This window comes from Peromyscus leucopus, chromosome 11 (genome assembly GCF_004664715.2).
Source record: "Peromyscus leucopus breed LL Stock chromosome 11, UCI_PerLeu_2.1, whole genome shotgun sequence".
Classification (NCBI taxonomy): domain Eukaryota; kingdom Metazoa; phylum Chordata; class Mammalia; order Rodentia; family Cricetidae; genus Peromyscus; species Peromyscus leucopus.
The window spans coordinates 9,530,136-9,549,338 of NC_051072.1; positions in this window are offsets into that span (position 1 = coordinate 9,530,136).

Genomic DNA, 19,203 nt, shown 5'->3' on the forward strand with positions numbered 1-19,203 from the left:
AAATGGACTATTAGTCATATGTTTAGAAACAACACCTTCTTGAAAGGTGAGAACTATTCACCTACGTACGCTACTGTTTTGGCTGTGAGTCCACTCCTTCATAATCTGGCTTTCTTAATGATGTCTAGACAGTTGGGAGCAGTAACTCTAGGGACTGGTGATGAGATGGCATCAGAGCCCTAGATGCCGACAAAGGAACTCCAGTATTGGTTATTAAGGAATGAGGAGGCTTGAGAGCATTGGAACAGATGTTTGAAATGGTCACATTTGTTTGGCAATAATCTTAGTGTTGTGTCACCAAAATGAACGGAATAGGGGCATTGAAACATACAAACAGAGACTTCTGAGTTTTCAACTGTGAACTTTTTTTCCCTGCCAAGTGCGTTAGTCTCATTACAGTCATTTTCAAGTTAATTAAGCTAATTGTCATGCTACCATATAAGTGGCAATATAATTACCATATTATGATCTGTTATATTGAAAAGGGATGAAAGTAGCATTTTCAGTCCTTTCGCTGGTTATTTTGGTAACTGATTATATTATAATCATTATGTGTGTATTGTCCTGAAACACAAGCAGTATTTGAAGAGTGAGATATAAAGCAAGGCATACTTTAGTAATCCACAGAGTCCAACATGTTCACTGATGTCCCCCATAATACTTTGAGACGAGTCGTGCAATCTACTTGTAGAAGACAGACAACACAAGATTTAGCTCTATATAGATGTCATAGTTTACTTGTGCCGAAGAAGCAATGCATGCTCAAACCTTATAAGGGACAGGAATTTGCTATATTTGTTTTGATCTTGTGATGGTTTTCTGCCAGAGGACAACAGTGTAGAGGATATTTGCTCAGCTCATGACCCTGGGCTAGCTGGCCCAATACAGATGGTGCTTCTTGCCTGTCTATGTGACCTCTTAAAATTGTGAGCTCTCTCGGATGTGGAAGGTTTCCTAACACACTGTTTGGTGATTTGGTCTGGAGGCTTCCCTATCTTTCCCTGGGAGACCAAGAGGCTTCGTTTTGTATAAGCGAGTATGTGATCTCCATTTCATCCCTTAATAAATGTCTTTTTCACAGACATTATCAATTTAAAAAATTTAAACAAATTTATTTTCTCTTTTTTTTTTTTTGAAAAACAGATTTTTTTCTCACATATTGTATCCTGATTATGGTTTCCCCTCCCTCTGTTTCTCCCAGTTTTTTCACCTCCCTCCCTATCTGGACCCACTGCCTTTCTGTCTCACATAGAAAATGAACGGGATTTTAAGAAATAATAATAATAAAACAAAATAAGGTAAAACCAAAACTCCCACATCAGAACAGGATAAACAAACAAACAGAAGGAAAGAGTTCAAGGCACAAGAAACCGAGATAGATGCAGAGACCCAAGTTCAGGGAGGGACAGAGAAGAACAATGAAAGAGTTATCTTGACATAATGAGCTATTATGGGGTTAGGGAGAAATCTAGAGCTGAGGAAATCCCCAGGAACCCACAAGATGTCCCCAGCTAAGACTCATAACAATTGTGGAGAGGGTGCTTGGACTAGCCTTCCCTTGTACTCAGATTGGTGACTGCCCTAATTGTCATCATAGAACCTACATCCAGCAACTGATAGAAGCAGATGCAGAGACCCATAGCCAAGCACTTGACCAAGCTCCTTGAGTTCAGTTGAAGAGAGGGAGGTACTATAAGAACTAGGGGGAATAAGATCATGATGGGGAAAACCACAGAGACAGCTGACCTAAGCTAGTGAGAGTCCATGGACTCTGGATGACAGCTGGGGAGCCTGCATGGGAACACAATATCTCCCTTGAATGAGGGTGGCAGATATGTGGCTTGATCTGTTTGTGAGTCTCCTGGCAATAGGACCAGGACTCATCTCAAGTACATGAACTGGCTTTTTAGAGTCCATTCCCTATGGTGCCATGCCTTACTCAGCCTTGATGCAGAGGGGAGGGGCTTGGGCCTGCCCCAGCTTGGCATGCCAGCCTATTTTGAATGCCCAAGGGAGGCCTTACCCCTTATGATGAGTGGGTGAGGGTGGGATGGGAGGACTTGGGGGAAGTGGGAGAAGGGGAGGGAGGGAGAATAGTAGGCAGAATGTAAAATGGAAAAAAATTAAATAAACAAGTAAACCTTTAAAAAAGAATATCCTTACTTGTACCTGGCAAGCAGGCTATAAGGATGTCAGGGTAGGGACTGAGAAACTTCAAGGCCCAAGTGGGAACTACCAAGGGGCAGGGGGGGCTTCAGGGCATTGTCACTGACATGTACATGAAGTTACCAAACAAAGTAAAGAGTAGAAGATCTGAAGGGAGCAGACCCACCACAGCTGAGTGGGTGTGGAGTGGACAATAGAAGCCATCACGTCCTCAGGTATACCCTCAGCATTGCTTTCTGGTTGTTTGATCCTCTGGCTTTCACACCCAAAGCTCCTTCCCTAAAAGTTAATCCATCCTCCATCCTCCATTGCTCTTTGTAAATGCCTGATTGCTGCAGCCTTAGAGTGACTTCTGTTCAAGTCTCAAGATCTCCTGAGAAGCTAGATGTCATCTGGAGTCATCATCTTTCAGGGCTTCTAACTGAGGGTTTTTCAGGTATTGGGCAAGCAGAGTACCATGCCATTCAGACAAGTTAGTCTCCATGCCTGCTAGTTCCTTTTCTCTGCTTGCATGGTTTCCTTTTCTCTGGAGACATAAACTCCAGCAGGGGTACACCTAACTTGTGTCCTTGTGGGATCCCATTGCTGCTTACTTACCGTATTTGAAATAAACTCAGTCTTGTGCAATTGGTAAAATAATAATAATAATAATAATAATAATAATAATAATAACAATAAGCCACAAATTTGAGGGGGCACATGGGAAGAGTTGGAGGGAAGATAGGAAGAGGAAATGCTGTAAATACAATATGAGAGAGAGAGAGAGAGAGAAAGAAAGAAATGCATACTTGTTGCTGGATCCTAATGGCTCCCTCAGGGGAGGTAGTAAGAAGCCACAGCATCACTGCACAAACACCAGGAGTAAGTTGAAGGCAAACAACAAACTCATTTATTTAATAATGGGGACGGCCTTATACACTCTTCTCCCAGCACCCACTCGGTGTTTCAATCTGGTGACATTGCATGGTAGTCCCTCATTGGCTGTGCATGATCAGAAACTTTGACAGTAACCAGGAAATCCTCTGACAGCACCTGTTGCTAGGCTATCAGGCAGACTCTAGGTTGGCTTATAAAAATGTATGTTATGCGCATGCCTTGGCAACTGGTCTGAGCTAATTTCCTTGACCCTATGGGCCTGTCTTACTATATAACTACTGACCTTGCACATGATTCTAGTTTGGTTCTCAATATCCAACCCATGCCAGGAGGCACACAAATGAACCCAGAGAATTCAATAGCCTCTTCTAGACTTCAGGACAACTGCACTCAGATGTGCGTGCCTGTGTGTGTGTGCATGCACACACACACACTTGACATTACTTTTTCCTAGGGGCAGTCAGCTGTCTCATTTGTCTTCTTACCTGCTGGAGAGATCAGGAGACCCTGATGGGATCAGAAGGTTGGATGATGGAATGTGCATAGTCACATTGCAGGGTTCTTTCACATGATTGTCAAATTATCTGTCTGTATTTTCTTATAAAAGATAATTGTTGACAAGTAGAAATCATAGTTCAATTATACATCCTAGTTCAAATAAACAAGCTAGTGAATGTTGAATAAAGCTTGACAAATATATCCCTGGTCCCCAAGTAAATTGAATTTGGTCAGCTAACAATGACCCTGACCTGAACAAATCCAGGATGATAAGGTCCAGGGCCTAAGGAAGGAGGAAGAGGCAATGGCCACAAGAACAACTTAAAATCTGAGCCAATATTAAGAGCTCACAACACCATCATTAGTATCTGATTTTAAATTTCTATTGTCAGTTATGAACTACATTGTGCCTCCTACACACCACCTCCTAATACTGAAAATTATGTTATTTAACTTAATATAATCATTATTTTAATCCCCCAAATGTCATTGTATGGGTACAATTTAGTTGCTTTTCAGACATTTAAGAATTGTGTGGATCACTCCAAGTTATTCAATACCAGCTATGGTAGGTGATGAAGCTATGCACATATTTACACTGACCTCACCTTCCATCACAGCCAACCATGAGAAACTGTACAACAATAGTGGTTTTGTCTTCTTAGATGATCTCATATGATGTTGCTCAGATTGGGATATAGGATTCTTTCTCAACTACTTTATAGATCAGAATACGGATCAAGATTATGATATGAAGACAAATAAAATTTGGCATTAAAGCATTTTATATCTTCAAATATACATCATCATATTTTAAAAGTAAAACTAAGTGACCAGCTACACATGATATAAATGTAGGTAGTTTGTATGATCAAAATCTGTCTATATAAATCTTTAAACTAACAGAAGTTATAGCTTCTGACGTTACTAGGAGACCACACCCATACAGTCTTAGCAACATGACTGCTTAAACATGAGCCAAACGAGCATGACAATAGAGATGCTGAAATGAATGGGTGAAATCTCACAGATCCTTAAACCTACATAAAGAACCACAGGCTTCTCAGAAATGCTGGGAGTAGGAGAAATAGTCTTTGTTAGGGACAGTTTCACCAAGCAGTTATCCAATAGCAAATGGTCAGCCATGAAAACATACAGACAAGTAATATTATACAGATAGAGCCAGCTACATTTAGTGTATGTGTTTATATATAGACATATATGCTTATAACAACAATCAGTGAAAAAAAAGAGGCCATGAATTTGAAGGAGAGTAAGGAAGAGTATGCAGGAGGGTTTGGAGGGAGGAGAGGGAAGGAAGAAATGATGTAATTATGTTATCACACTTTTTCATTTGTTTGTTTGTCTTTCAAGACAAGGTTTCTCTGTGTAGCTTTGGTGCCTGTCCTGGATCTCACTCTGTAGACCAGGCTGGCCTCGAACTCACAGAGATCTGCCTGCCTCTGCCTACTGAGTTATGGGATTAAAGGCGTGTGCCACCACCGCCCAGCATAATTATATTATTATCTCAAAAATAAAAGATAAAAATAACCTAAAGGAAATATTTATGTTATACTGTGCTATAGAGGATTCTATTTCGGAAGGAAAAGTGGGGATGGGGAAAGTCACACAATCTCTCTCTCTCTCTCTCTCTCTCTCTCTCTCTCTCTGTCTGTCTCTGTCTCTGTCTCTGTCTCTCCGTCCCCAGAGAGGGGGGGGAGAGAGAGAGAGGGAGATAATAATAATAGTTAATTTAAGGAGACATCTCATCTCATCTCGTAGACACATTCCTTTAGTTGTCCATTACAGACAGGCAACAATTCAAAGTTGCATAATAGCACAAAATACTTTCCTTACGTTAGCTGGTTGGGTAACTAACTATGTTTGATTTTGTTACTGTACCTGTCTCAATTCTTGTGAATATTATAAGGACTTGAAGGTGTTGGCTTATAGAAAGATCCTAGGTTTGGAGTTAATTCTGTGTTCTTTGTATAAGATACCTTTTTAAATGGAAAATTTAGCTCATAAAAGGGATCCCAGACCTCCAATACACCTTAGATTCTATAACTATCACATCTCCATCTGTTGGTCTACATAGGCTGACTAGAATTGTGAGCATCACATACATTTCAAGGAAGTTCTCTGAATTCAAAACAAATACTTAGCTGAAATATCTGTGCTTCTTAACTATGATATTTTAAATATTTTTACTAAAACTTCAAAAATAATTCATGTGTTTCCATTCATTTGGTTATTTGTCCCTGTGCTTTATCCAACCTTGGTTTCAACAATTCTCGCTCATATAAACCCTCCTCTTTCTCACGAATTAGACTCCCAGCGCTCCACCAGGGGCCTAGCCGTGGATGTCTGCATCCAGATTCCTCAGTCCTTGGATGGGGTTTATGGCACAACTATTAGGGTGTTTGACCATCCCATCACCAGAGTAGGTCAGTCCCGGCTGTCTCTTGACCATTGCCAGCAGTCTTTTGTGGGGGTATCTTTGTGGATTTCTGTGGGCCTCTTTAGCTCTTTGTTTCTTCCTTTTCTCATGTGGTCTTCATTTACCATGGTCTCCTATTCCTTGTTCTTCCTCTCTTTTCTTGATCCAGCTATGATCTCCCTGTTGCTGGAGGGCTTCTCTCCAGGTTCCACCAAGCCCCGCAGTCCCACAATCCACTTATAAAATAATCACTCAGATGCTTATATCACTTATAAACTGTATGGCCATGGCAGGCTTCTTGCTAACTGTTCTTTTATCTTAAATTAACCCATTTTTATAAATCTATACCGTGCCACGTGGCTGGTGGCTTACCAGAGTCTTTACATGCTGCTTGTCCTGGCGGTGGCTGCAGTGTCTCTCCTCATTCTTTCTGTTTCCCCAATTCTCCTCTCTCTTTGTCCCGCCTATACTTCCTGCCTGGTCATTGGCCATCAGTGCTTTATTTATATAGAACGATATCCACAGCACTTCCCCTTTTCTTCTTTTTTTAAAAAAGAAGGTTTTAACTTTAACACGGTAAAATTACATATAACAAAACAATTATCGAGCAAGAATTACAGTTACAATATTAAAGAAGATGTCCTATCTATCTTATATTTGTGAGTTTAATGTCTTATATCTAACTTATCTTTTATCATAACTGAGGAAATTACGACTATCTAGTTTTCAACCACATCAAAGACCTGAGAAGGAACATAATGGTACCGCCCCATGTTGGGCGCCATCTCCCGTTCTCTTTCCCTCGACCCTCGCCCTTCATTGCTCCCACTCATGTCCAGGCTGTTCATGTAGATCTCATCCATTTCTCCGTGTCTTTCTTGGGGTCCCATTTTCCAGGTAGCCTCACTGGTGATGTGAGTAGCAGTCCAGTCATCCTTGTTCCACATCTAGCATCCTCCCGAGGGGCCCCAGCTGGTTCAGGCCCTCTGAATAGGTGAGACAGTCGATTGGCTTGATCTGTTTGGGAGGCATCTAGGCAGTGGGACCAGGTCCTGGGCTCATTGCATGAGTTAGCTGTTTGAAACCTGGGACTTATGCAGGGAAGCTTGGCTCAATCTGGGAGGAGGAGACTGGACCTGGCTGGACTGAGTCTATCAGGTCGATCCCAGTCCTCGGGGGAGACCTTGATCTGGAGGAGGTGGGAATGGGGGGTGGGCTGGGGAGAAGGGGAGGGGGGCAGGAAGGGAGAGAACAAGGGAATCTGTGGCTATTATGTAGAACTGAATAGTATTGTAAAATAAAAAAAATAAAAAATAAAAAAAAAAAACTTCAAAAACAAATACTCCAATATTCCATTCATTTCAGTAAAGGCCATATACACTGATATAAATACTTGAAGTGAAATTGATATTTTTTATATGAAAACATAAAAAATTCATTTTAAAATTAACTGGTCACTAACACTTAGACTCAATCTTGTACTTGAAATAATTTCACACAACTTGAGTATTTAAAATAATTTTCAGCTCCATTTCAGGGTTGTAAATGAGGCAGGTCACATAAAGTTTTAGAGAACCATGGTGTATTTATGATAATTAAAAAAATGATTCTGAAGATCCTGCCCCCGACTTCCCTTTTGGACCAGAGGTGAGTATCCGGGCCCAACCCAGACCCTATCCCTGGGCACCAGCCACTCTTGGAAGACCTGCCCAACTTGGCCCCAGGTTGTGGCCACCAGGCAGGTCCCCTTCTAGCCCCACCGGGAGGGATCCCCTTTTCCAAGCCCCCTGGCAATCTCCTGCAATCTCCGTGCCCTGCCCCCACACCCATCTGTCCAGGACCCCAGCCACCTCCTGAGACTTAGAGACCCATCCTGCTCCCGACCTCCCTTCTGGACCAGAGACTTCCGGTCCAGATAAGAGCTTTCATCCTGCCCCAGAGTTCCCATTTGGACAAGAAAACTCCCATCTGGACAAGAGAGAGAGACTTCCTGAACCTGTCAGCTCTTTCTGAACCAAGTTCACTGATAAGACCAAGAAGGAACCACAAGGAGATGGGCAGACATCAAGGCAGAAGTACATACAACAAAATGAAGAGCAATACAGCATCACCAGAACCTAGCCTGCCTCCAACATCTAGACCTGAACATCAAAAATTGGAAGAAGCAGAAGAAAGTAGCCTTATGAGTAACATCATGAAGAAGTTAGAGGCTTGTGTAGAGGAAAAGACAAGAAAATTGGAAGAACACTGTAAACAACTAGAGGAAAGGGCAAACAAATTAGAAGAAAACAATAAAGTCCTGCAGGAAAATAATAAAGTCCTAGAAGAAAACAATAAAGTCCTGGAAGAAAACAATAAAGTACTGAAAGAAAATCATGAAAAAGCAATGAAACAAACAAAGGAAACAGTCCAAGACCTGAAAAGGGAAATTGAAAAAATAAAGAAGACACAAACAGAGGGAATGCTGGAAATAGAAAACCTGAGTAAAAGATCCGGAACTTCAGATGCAAGTATAACCAACAGAATGCAAGAGATGGAAGAGAGGATCTCTGGCATTGAAGATACAGTAGAAGAAATAGTTTCAACAGTGGAAGGAAACACTAAAGCCAACAAAGTCATGAACCAAAATGTCCAAGAAATTTGGGACACCATGAAAAGACCAAACCTACGAAGTATAGGGATAGAATAAGGTGAAGAATACCAACTCAAAGGCACAGAAAATATATTCAACAAAATTGTAGAAGAAAACTTTCCCAACTTAAAGAAGGAAATGCCTATGAAGATACAAGAAGCCTATAGAACACCAAACAGATTAGACCCCCCAAAAAAGTCCCCTCGATACATAATAATTAAACAACTAAATGTACAGAATAAAGAAAGAATATTAAGAGCAGCAAAGGAAAAAGGCCAAGTGACCTCTAATGGTAAACCCATCAGAATAACACCCGATTTCTCAATGGAGACTTTGAAAGCCAGAAGGACCTGGACAGATGTAATGCAGACACTAAGCGACCATGGATGTCAGCCCAGACTAATATACCCAGCAAAACTTTCAATCATCATAGACGGAAGGAATAAGACATTCAAAGACAAAGCCAGATTTAAACAATACCTATCCACAAACCCAGCCCTACAGAAAGCACTAGAAGGAAAATTCCAACCGAAGGAAGTCAGATACACACTCAAACACACAGGCAATAGATAAAGTCACAACAGTAAACCCCAAAGAAGAGAAGTACACACACACTACCACCAAAAATAACAGGGATGAACAATCACTGGTCGTTAATATCCCTTAATATCAACGGACTTAATTCACCTATAAAAAGACATAGGCTTACAGAATGGATATGAAAGCAGGACCCATCTTTCTGCTGCATACAAGAAACACATCTCAAATTCAAAGACAGACACTACCTAAGAATAAAAGGCTGGGGAAAGACTTTCCAATCAAATGGTCTTAAGAAACAAGCAGGGGTAGCCATCCTGATATCCAACAAAATAGACTTCAAACTAAAATCAATCAAAAGAGATCAAGAAGGACATTACATCCTCATCACAGGAATGATCCACCAAGATGAAGTTTCAATTCTGAACATTTATGCCCAAACACAAGGGCACCCACATATGTAAAAGAAACATTACTAAAGCTTAAACCACATATAAAACCCCACACATTAATAGTGAGAGATCTCAACACCCCACTTTCACCACTGGACAGATCTCCCAAATTGAAACTTAACAGAGAAATAAAGGACTTAACTGATGTCATGACCCAATTGGACCTAATAGATATCTACAGAACATGCCATCCTAACAAGAAAGAATATACCTTCTTCTCAGCACCCCATGGAACTTTCTCTAAAATCGACCACATACTTGGCCACAAAGCAAATCTCAACAGATACAAAACAGTTAGAATAACCTCCTGTGTTCTATCAGACCACCATGGTTTAAAGTTAGATTTCAACAACAACAAAAACTACAGAAAACCTACAATCTCATGGAAACTGAATAATGCTCAACTGAATCACCAATGGGTTAAAGGAGAAATAAAGAAAGAAAGTAAAGACTTCCTAGAGATCAATGGAAATGAAGACACCACATACCCAAACTGATGGGACACTATGAAAGCAGTACTAAGAGGGAAATTCATAGCACTAAATGCCCACATAAAGAAGTTGGAGAAATCCCACACTAGTGACTTAACAGCACACCTGAAAGCTCTAGAACAAGAAGAAGCAAAGTCTCCCAGGAAGAATAGACGCCAGGAAATTATCAAAGTGAGCGGTGAAATTAATAAATTAGAAACTAAGAGAATAATACAAAAAATTAATGAAACAAAGAGTTGGTTCTTTGAGAAAATCAACAAGATAGACAAGCCCTTATCCAAACTAATCAAAAGACAGAGAGAGAGAATCCAAATCAACAAAATCAGAAATGAAAAGGGGGACATAACAACAGACATTGAGGAAATCCAGAGGGTTATGAGGTCATATTTCAAAAACCTCTACTCCACAAAACTGGAAAACCTAAAAGAAATGGACATTTTTCTGGATAGGTACCACATACCTAAGTTAAATCAAGACCAGATAAACTATTTAAATAGCCCAATAACCCCTAAGGAAATAGAAACAGTCATTAAAAGTCTCCCAACCAAAAAAGCCCAGGACCAGATGGTTTCAGCGAAGAATTCTACCAGATCTTCAAAGAAGAGTTAATACCAATACTCTCTAAATTGTTCCACATAATAGAAACAGATGGAACATTACCAAACTCCTTCTATGAGGCTACAATTACCCTGATTCCTAAACCAAACAAGGATGCAACAAAGAAAGAGAACTACAGACCGATCTCCCTCATGAACATTGATGCAAAAATACTCAATAAAATACTGTCAAACAGACTCCAAGAACACATCAGAACAATTATCCACCATGATCAAGTAGGCTTCATCCCAGGGATGCAAGGGTGGTTCAACATACGAAAGTCCGTCAATGTAATACACCATATAAACAAACTCAAAGAAAAAAACCACATGATCATCTCACTAGATGCAGAAAAGGCTTTTGACAAAATCCAACACCCCTTCATGATAAAAGTCTTGGAGTGATCAGGAATACAGGGAACATACCTAAACATAATAAAGGCAATTTACAGCAAGGCAACAGCCAACATCAAATTAAATGGAGAGAAACTCAAAGCAATTCCATTAAAATCAGGGACAAGGCAAGGTTGTCCACTCTCCCCATACTTATTCAATATAGTACTTGAAGTTCTAGTCAGAGCAATAAGACAACATAAGGAGATTAAGGGATACAAATTTGAAAGGAAGAAGTCAAGCTTTCCCTATTTGCAGATGACATGATAATATACTTGAGTGACCCCAAAGATTCCACCCAGGAACTGATAAAGCTTTTAAACACCTTCAGCAACATTGCAGGATACAAGATCAACTCAAAAAAATCAGTAGCCCTCCTATATAAAATGGACAAAGAAGCTGAGAAGGCAATTAGAGATACATCACCCTTTACAATAGCCACAAATGACATAAAATACCTTGGGGTAACTCTAACCAAGCAAGTGAAGGACCTACATGACAAGAACTTTAAGTCCCTGAAAAAAGAAATTGAAGAAGATGTCAGAAAATGGAAAGATCTCCCATGCTCATGGATAGGCAGGTTTAACATAGTAAAAATGGCAATCTTACCAAAAGCAATCTACAGATTCAATGCAATCCCCATCAAAATACCAACACAATTCTTCACAGACCTGGAAAGAATAATACTCAACTTCATATGGAAAAACAAAAAACCCAGGATAGGCAAAATAATCCTGTACAATAAAACAACCTCTGGAGGCATCACAATCCATGACTTCAAGCTCTACTATAGAGCTACAGTAATAAAAACAGCTTGGTATTGGCATAAAAACTGACATGTGAACCAATGGAATCGAATTGAAGACCCTGACATTAACCCACACACCTATGAACATATAATTTTTGACAAAGAAGCCAAAAGTGTACAATGGAAAAAAGAAAGCATCTTCAACAAATGGTGCTGGCATAACTGGATATCAACGTGTAGAAGGCTGCAAATAGATCCATATCTGTCACCGTGCACAAAACTTAAGTCCAAGTGGATCAAGGACCTCAACATAAATCCAGCTACTGTGAACCTGCTAGAAGAGAAAGTAGGAAGTAGTCTTGAACACATTGGCATAGGAGATCACTTCCTAAATATAACACCAGTAGCACAGACACTGAGACAAACAATCAATCAATGGTACCTCTTGAAACTGGGAAGCTTTTGTAGAGCAAAGGATAAGGTCAACAAGGCAAAGTGACAGCCTACAGAAGGGGAAAAGATCTTCACCAACCCCACATCTGACAGAGGACTGATATCCAGAATATATAAGGAACTCAAGAAATTAGACATCAAAACGACCAACAGTCCGATTGAGAAATGGGCTTTAGAACTAAACAGAGAATTCTCAACAGAGAAAACTCAAATGGCTGAAAGACATTTAAGAAATTGGTCAACATCCCTAATCATCAGGGAAACGCAAATCAAAACAACTCTGAGATACCACCTTATGCCTGTCAGAATGGCTAAGATCAAAAACACTGAAGACACTTTTTGCTGGAGAGGATGTGGGACTAGGGGAACTCTCCTCCACTGCTGGATGGAATGCAAGCTTGTACAACCACTTTGGAAATCAATATGGCGTTTTCTTAGAAAATTGGAAATCAATCTCCTCCAAGATCCAGCTATACCACTCCTGGGCATATACCCAAGAAATGCTCAATCATACCACAAGAGCATTTGCTCAGCTATGTTCATATCAGCATTGTTTGTAATAGCCCAAACCTGGAAACAACCTAGATGCCCTTCAACTGAAGAATGGATAAATAAATTGTGGCACATATACACAATGGAATACTACTCAGCAGAGAAAAACAATGACATCATGAGGTTTGTAGGCAAATGGATGGATCTAGAAAAAATCATCCTGAGTGAGGTAACCCAGACTCAGAAAGACAAATATGGTATGTACTCACTCATAGGAAGATGCTAGATGTAGAACAAGGATGACTGGACTGCTACTCACACCACCAGTGAGGCTACCTGGAAAATGGGACCCCAAGAAAGACACGGAGAAATGCATGAGATCTACATGAACAGCCTGGACATGAGTGGGAACAATGAATGGCGATGTTCGAGGGAAAGAGAGCGGGAGATCCTATCTGGATCAAGAACAGAGAGGGAGAACAAGGAATAGGAGACCATGGTAAATGAAGACCACATGAGAAAGGGAAGAAACAAAGAGCTAAAGAGGCCCACAGAAATCCACAAAGATACCCCCACAAAAGATTGCTGGCAATGGTCGAGAGCAGCAGGGACTGACCTACTCTGGTGATGGGATGGCCAAACACCCTAATAGTTGTGCCATAAACCCCATCCAAGGACTGAGGAATCTGGATGCAGACATCCATGACTAGACCCCGGGTGGAGTGCTGGGAGTCTAATTAGCTAGAAAGAGGAGGGTTTATATGAGCGAGAATTGTTGAAACCAAGGTTGGATAAAGCACAGGGACAAATAGCCAAATGAATGGAAACACATGAACTATGAACCAAAGGCTGAGGGGCCCCCAACTGGATCAGGCCCTCTGAATACGTGAGAGAGTCGATTGGCTTGATCTGTTTGGGAGGCATCTAGGCAGTGGTACCAGGTCCTGGGTTCGTTGCATGAGTTAGCTGTTCGAAACCTGGGACTTATGCAGGGAAGCTTGGCTCAGTCTGGGAGGAGGGGACTGGACCTGCCTGGACTGAGTCTTCAGGTCGATCCCAGTCCTCGGGTGAGACCTTGATCTGGAGGAGGTGGGAATGGGTGGTGGGCTGGGGGGAAGGGGAGGGGTCCAGGAAAGGAGAGAACAAGGGAATCTGTGGCTATTATGGAGAACTGAATAGTATTGTAAAATAAATAAAAAATTAAATTAAATTAAAAAAAATGCTTCTGAAAATATTAAGACAATTTCTCAATACTATCTGCAATAAGTGTTGTATTGCCTTATTGTAAGGTCAGTTTTAATTTTTAAGTGTAGGACTTAGTGATGTTTTGTTTTCAAACATGCTTGCTTGCATTTCTATGGTCATGCTAACAAGAACTGTATACTCAAAAAGTAAGAAAATTGATATTTATTACTATATGCTCCAACATATTTTCAGTTAAAAGAAGAAAAGAAGAGGGGCTTTGTATCATTGGTCTTAAAATTCTATTGGTATTAGCTACAGTATTTTCCTTTTTAAAAATAGCCATTAAGACCGGCTGTAATCTATTACTTACAAAATTATATTAAACAAGACCTTGTTTCTCTTTATAATCCAATCTTACATCATCTGGTGATAAATATTTCTTCTTGTTACAGAGCTACAGATCCTGAAGGAAGATAAACAACAGATGGAAATTATGTGAACAGATCACAGAGAGGAAGAGGACTGTCTTTGAGGCTAATGGAATCTAACTTATTTTATCACCCTAACTACCCTGCATATCATGACAGAGAGCAAGTGTACAACAGGATCTTAGCAATTAGATTTTGAATGAAGAAACTTATGTTACACAAAATATTATGGAACTAATAGTCTTTCTAAAATAACTTTACTTCGTTATGTTTATCCTGAACACAGGATTGTGTCTTAATTTCAATCAGTGAATGCACATGATATCCAAAAGTAAGTCTGTCACTGGATTATAAAAGAGATGTTTTCACTCTATATTTTCCTGTCATTTCCTGCTCCTCTGATAGCCACCTCTGCTCATTTTTCTTTATCTTTACTAGGTGCTTCCATTTTAATGCACATTTCTAACCATTACATAATTCATTGATTTGTACAACTGTGAACAGTGTGCATTGATGGTTGCCCCTTACATATTCTCCACACACCTTCTCCCCTTATTAAATCGGTATTATTACATTGCTCTTTTTGACTACACAATCAGTGATTATTTATTGTAATAAATAGTTACCATACTGATTCAGAAATTCCTTTCTTACGAAACTTGTTCCTTTTTTTTTTTTTTTTTTTGGAGTCTGTAATGACTATTTGTAGTTATTTTCTATTCCTATTTTTAAATTTCCTCCAACGTTGTAAAGCATTTATAAAAACATTTTTCTAAGTGTTTAGAAGGTGGAGAGGAACTGGGAATTTGGCTCAATGGGTGGAGTGTCTGCTGTGCAAGCGGAAGAACCTGGATTAGGCTTTCCAGCATTCACAGGTGCGCACACTGTCATCTCAGCTCTGGGGAGGCAGAGGCAAGCAGATGCACTGAGCAGCCAGTGTAGTTAATTGAAGAATTCCAGGTTCCGTCTCAAAATGTTTTGTGAACAATGATAGAAGTAGACACTCCAGCATCATCATGCTTCCTACAAATGCACAGGGATGGATATGCCCACTGACACAAAAGCACACACAGGAAGGAAGGAAGGAAGGAAGGAAGGAAGGAAGGGAGGGAGGGAGGGAGGGAGGGAGGAAGGAAGGAAGGAAGGAAGGAAGGAAGGAAGGGAGAGAGGGAGGGAGGGTGGGAGGGAGGGAGGGAGGGAGGGAGGGAGGAAGGGAGAGAGGGAGGAAGGGAGAGAGGGTGGGAAAGGGGAAAGGAAGGGAAGGAAGGAAGGGAGGAAAGAACAAGGAAGGAACAAAGGAAGGAAGGAAGAAAGGAAGGGAGGCAGGGAGGAAGGGAGGAAAGAAGAAGGAAGGACTTAGATATCATTAGCTATGTTTGTTTTAGTTAAACTCTTAACTCCTGGACTACCCTATCCTCAGGTCTGTTAAAAATAATTTCAAAACTCTGCCCTGGATTTTTTTTCCTGAAGATTTTATATTTTTCCTCCTGAATCTCACCCCTCCTGTTTTTTGTGTCCCCAGGATCTGCCTTAGGGGAAAAATGAAGAGAAAAATTTGACAACTGTTCATCAGAATATACTTTTCACCATTTTATTTTTGCTTGAAAGCTTTAATATACTAGGATACTAAACTGGAAATGCCTTTTTTTCAGAAAATTAAAGTTCTTCCGACCCCCTTATTGTCTGCTCTGTTAGCGCCAACTTCATTCTAATTGGTTTTACTTTTCCGTGATGGTCTTGTTTTGTTCAGCCCCATACATAACATCACAAAGGTTAACCACAGCACTTTGAAACAAGTCATTCATGTGCTAAACAGACAATTTCTACCTTCACGTTGGCCCTTTCAGTAGTGAACCTTTGCAGTCTTTCCTGCAAAATATCATCCCCCATTTTATAGCCTCTTTCTACTCCTACAATGCACGTGACTTCAATATTGACACCTTGTCATAATCACCACTGCCTTGAGTTTGTAAGCAGCAGTTTACAAACATCTACTACTTTTTATTCATTTTTTCTCATGTGCTTTCTCAGGAGTTTCCTGACTATCTTCCAGATCATTATACATATTAGAATATATTTCTTAATTATTTCCATGTAATACATTGTTCTATTTGTATAGACACATTTTGTTTAACTAGCTTTGAATATTGTTTTTCTTTTGATTCTAACTATTCTCTTTTCTCTAATTTTATCAACCCTCTCAGCCCTTTCTATTTATTTCTTTTGGATCTTCTAATATTAAAGTCATTCCTCAACCTGTCATCTCTGAATTTAACTTTTAAGTAAAAACAATAAAAAAGACAATTGACAAGAACATTGAATGAGTGTGTTTATGTATGTGTCTGTACGTCAAAGTGTGTGTGTGTGTGTGTGTGTGTGTGTGTCTGTCTATCTGTGTGTGTCTGTCTATCTGTGTGTGTTCCATTCACTGTAAGCAGGTATATGGAATTCCATGTTTCTTTTTATTTAGAAATTGTAATTGTCCATATGTGAAACATATTTTCCTATTCTCTATGTAAAATGCTGTTATCTACTGTTCTAGAAGATTAGAACTTGTGCAGAAACAACAGGAGAGTACACTTTATTCAATTTTCTGTTTTCTGAAACTAAAATGCAGATGTTGATAGAAATTACTTAAAAGGAATTTTCTTTCTTTTGTTTTGTTCTTTGTACTTTTTAAATTGAAATAATTTTTTTTAATCCAATATATTCAGATTAAGATTTCTCCTCCCCCAGATCATCCCAGATCCTCCCTACCCACCCAAATCCACACTGCTTACTCTCTCTCATCAGTAAATGAACAGACATCTAAAAATAGCAATATACACACACACACACACACACAAATCTGAATAGAACAAAACAAACAAACAGAAAAAAGCAAAAGAGCCAAAGCAAAAGCATATGAACACACAGACACAGAGACACACACATTCACCTACACAGAAATCTGCCTGTGGGGGGCAGGGGAATTGACTAAGACAAGGCATTATGAGAAAAAAAAAAAAAACCCTCTAAAAATAATAGTGCTAAACTTTGTGTGGGTCACCTAACGCTGAGCATGGGACTGGGCCTTATATTTGGTTTGTATCCCCAGTAAGACTCCACGGGTGAAAAATATTTTTTTTTTTCCTTTTCAAACAGTTATCGCTTAGAAGTACCTTCTGGCTTAGGAACGGGGACTTGTGCCCTCTGTTCTGCTCAGCTCTGTGACTCCATCAGCCTTAGCCCAGGGCAGGCCCTGTTCACATTGTCACAGTCTCTGTTTTTGTTTCACAGGTAAGATTTATTGCCAGTTTTTCTCTTGAATTTCCTCTCTTCACAGAGGTAGCAACATTTCTCCCCATTTTTGTGAGACAATTCAATAAATATGTTGCTTAAGTGAAAACTCATCTCAAACACAAATGACAACTTTTCATTAGATAATACAAAGAGGGTTGGAAGGAGGGCTCTTACACAATCTGTGGAGAGTAAAGATGAAAAATCACTACCAGAAAGCATGGAGTACTTCAGTAACAGGGAGTTGGTTTAAACCCTTCCTTTGTGGGTTCCAGTCAAGGGAGTGCCCTTAGAAAACTAAAACAAGCTGAGTGTCAAGAGATCACTAACAGGGGTGGATGCTCTCAACAAAAGACAGTTAACCCAGAACACCAGCCTGAGGAAGAACATATTGATCTCCAAAATGAGGAGAATAAAACTCTTCATCATCTTATGGGGTCTTCTATCTGACAACACCTTCCAGATTCAGATGCCTAGAAGACCCACTGATGTCACTGTACACTTCTTATAACTTCAGATTTAAAAAAATGCAAGATGGTAAGTGAATCAAGAGTTTCAATCATAAATTATCCAAAATGCACTTTATTTGTAATTTCCTAGCACCCAGTATTATATATTTGAGAGACACAAAAGAGTACCAATCTAATTGAATTAACAATAATTTTAATATGTAGGATGGGGATTAGCATAGTGTGTGGCCGCCAAGGCTCAGTCCCGTTTTCCCAGATTAGGGTTTTAACAATCCTCTCTGTAAGTGTAGCTGGTCATTGATAATTTTGATATAAATTATCAGAGTTCCATATATCCAGGCCTCCAGATATACAAAACTGTAATTTTCCAACCTGTAAACCTTGCTTTATTTGAGGAATGGACCTTTGCAGGTGGGATTTCCTTATGACTGTTGCAATGAGGAGATCATTCTGAGTGGGCACCCCATCAACCAGCCATATGAGAGAAACGTGGGTTGGACAACAGAGGAAAAAGAGCAAGGAGCATAAATATAGACATAGAGATTGAAGTCATGCAGCCCCAGGATGGGGCATCTGGAGCCCCTAGAAGCTGAGGCACAGACTCTCTCAGAGATCTCGGGATAACTCTGCCACAGAACTTGAGTTTGGAACTCCATCTCTAAAAGTGTAAGAAAACCTCACATGGTTTGCTCTGTTGCCCAAAGAAGCACTTATGTCATCCTAAAGGAAGAATAAAATCACAAGCGGCCTTTATCATTTCCATGATCACTGTATAACTCAAAGGCAAAGAAGTGTAGTCCCTGTCATTCCTGTACTGCAGCAAGTCACTGTTGCTCTGAGACTTGTCTGTGAACCTACAATGGAAAGGAATCTCCCATATGGCCTGAGACCAGGCTTAGACCTGTTACAAGCACCCATTTTAACACTTACTTGAATGAATTAGATGAGGGAGGTATAGACTTCCTAGAATTTTATAGTCCGGGGAACACCATTTTTAAGATCAATATGTGGTGGTCTTAATTTTTTTCTCTTTATTTTAATTTTATAAATTTTTCAACTTTACTTGT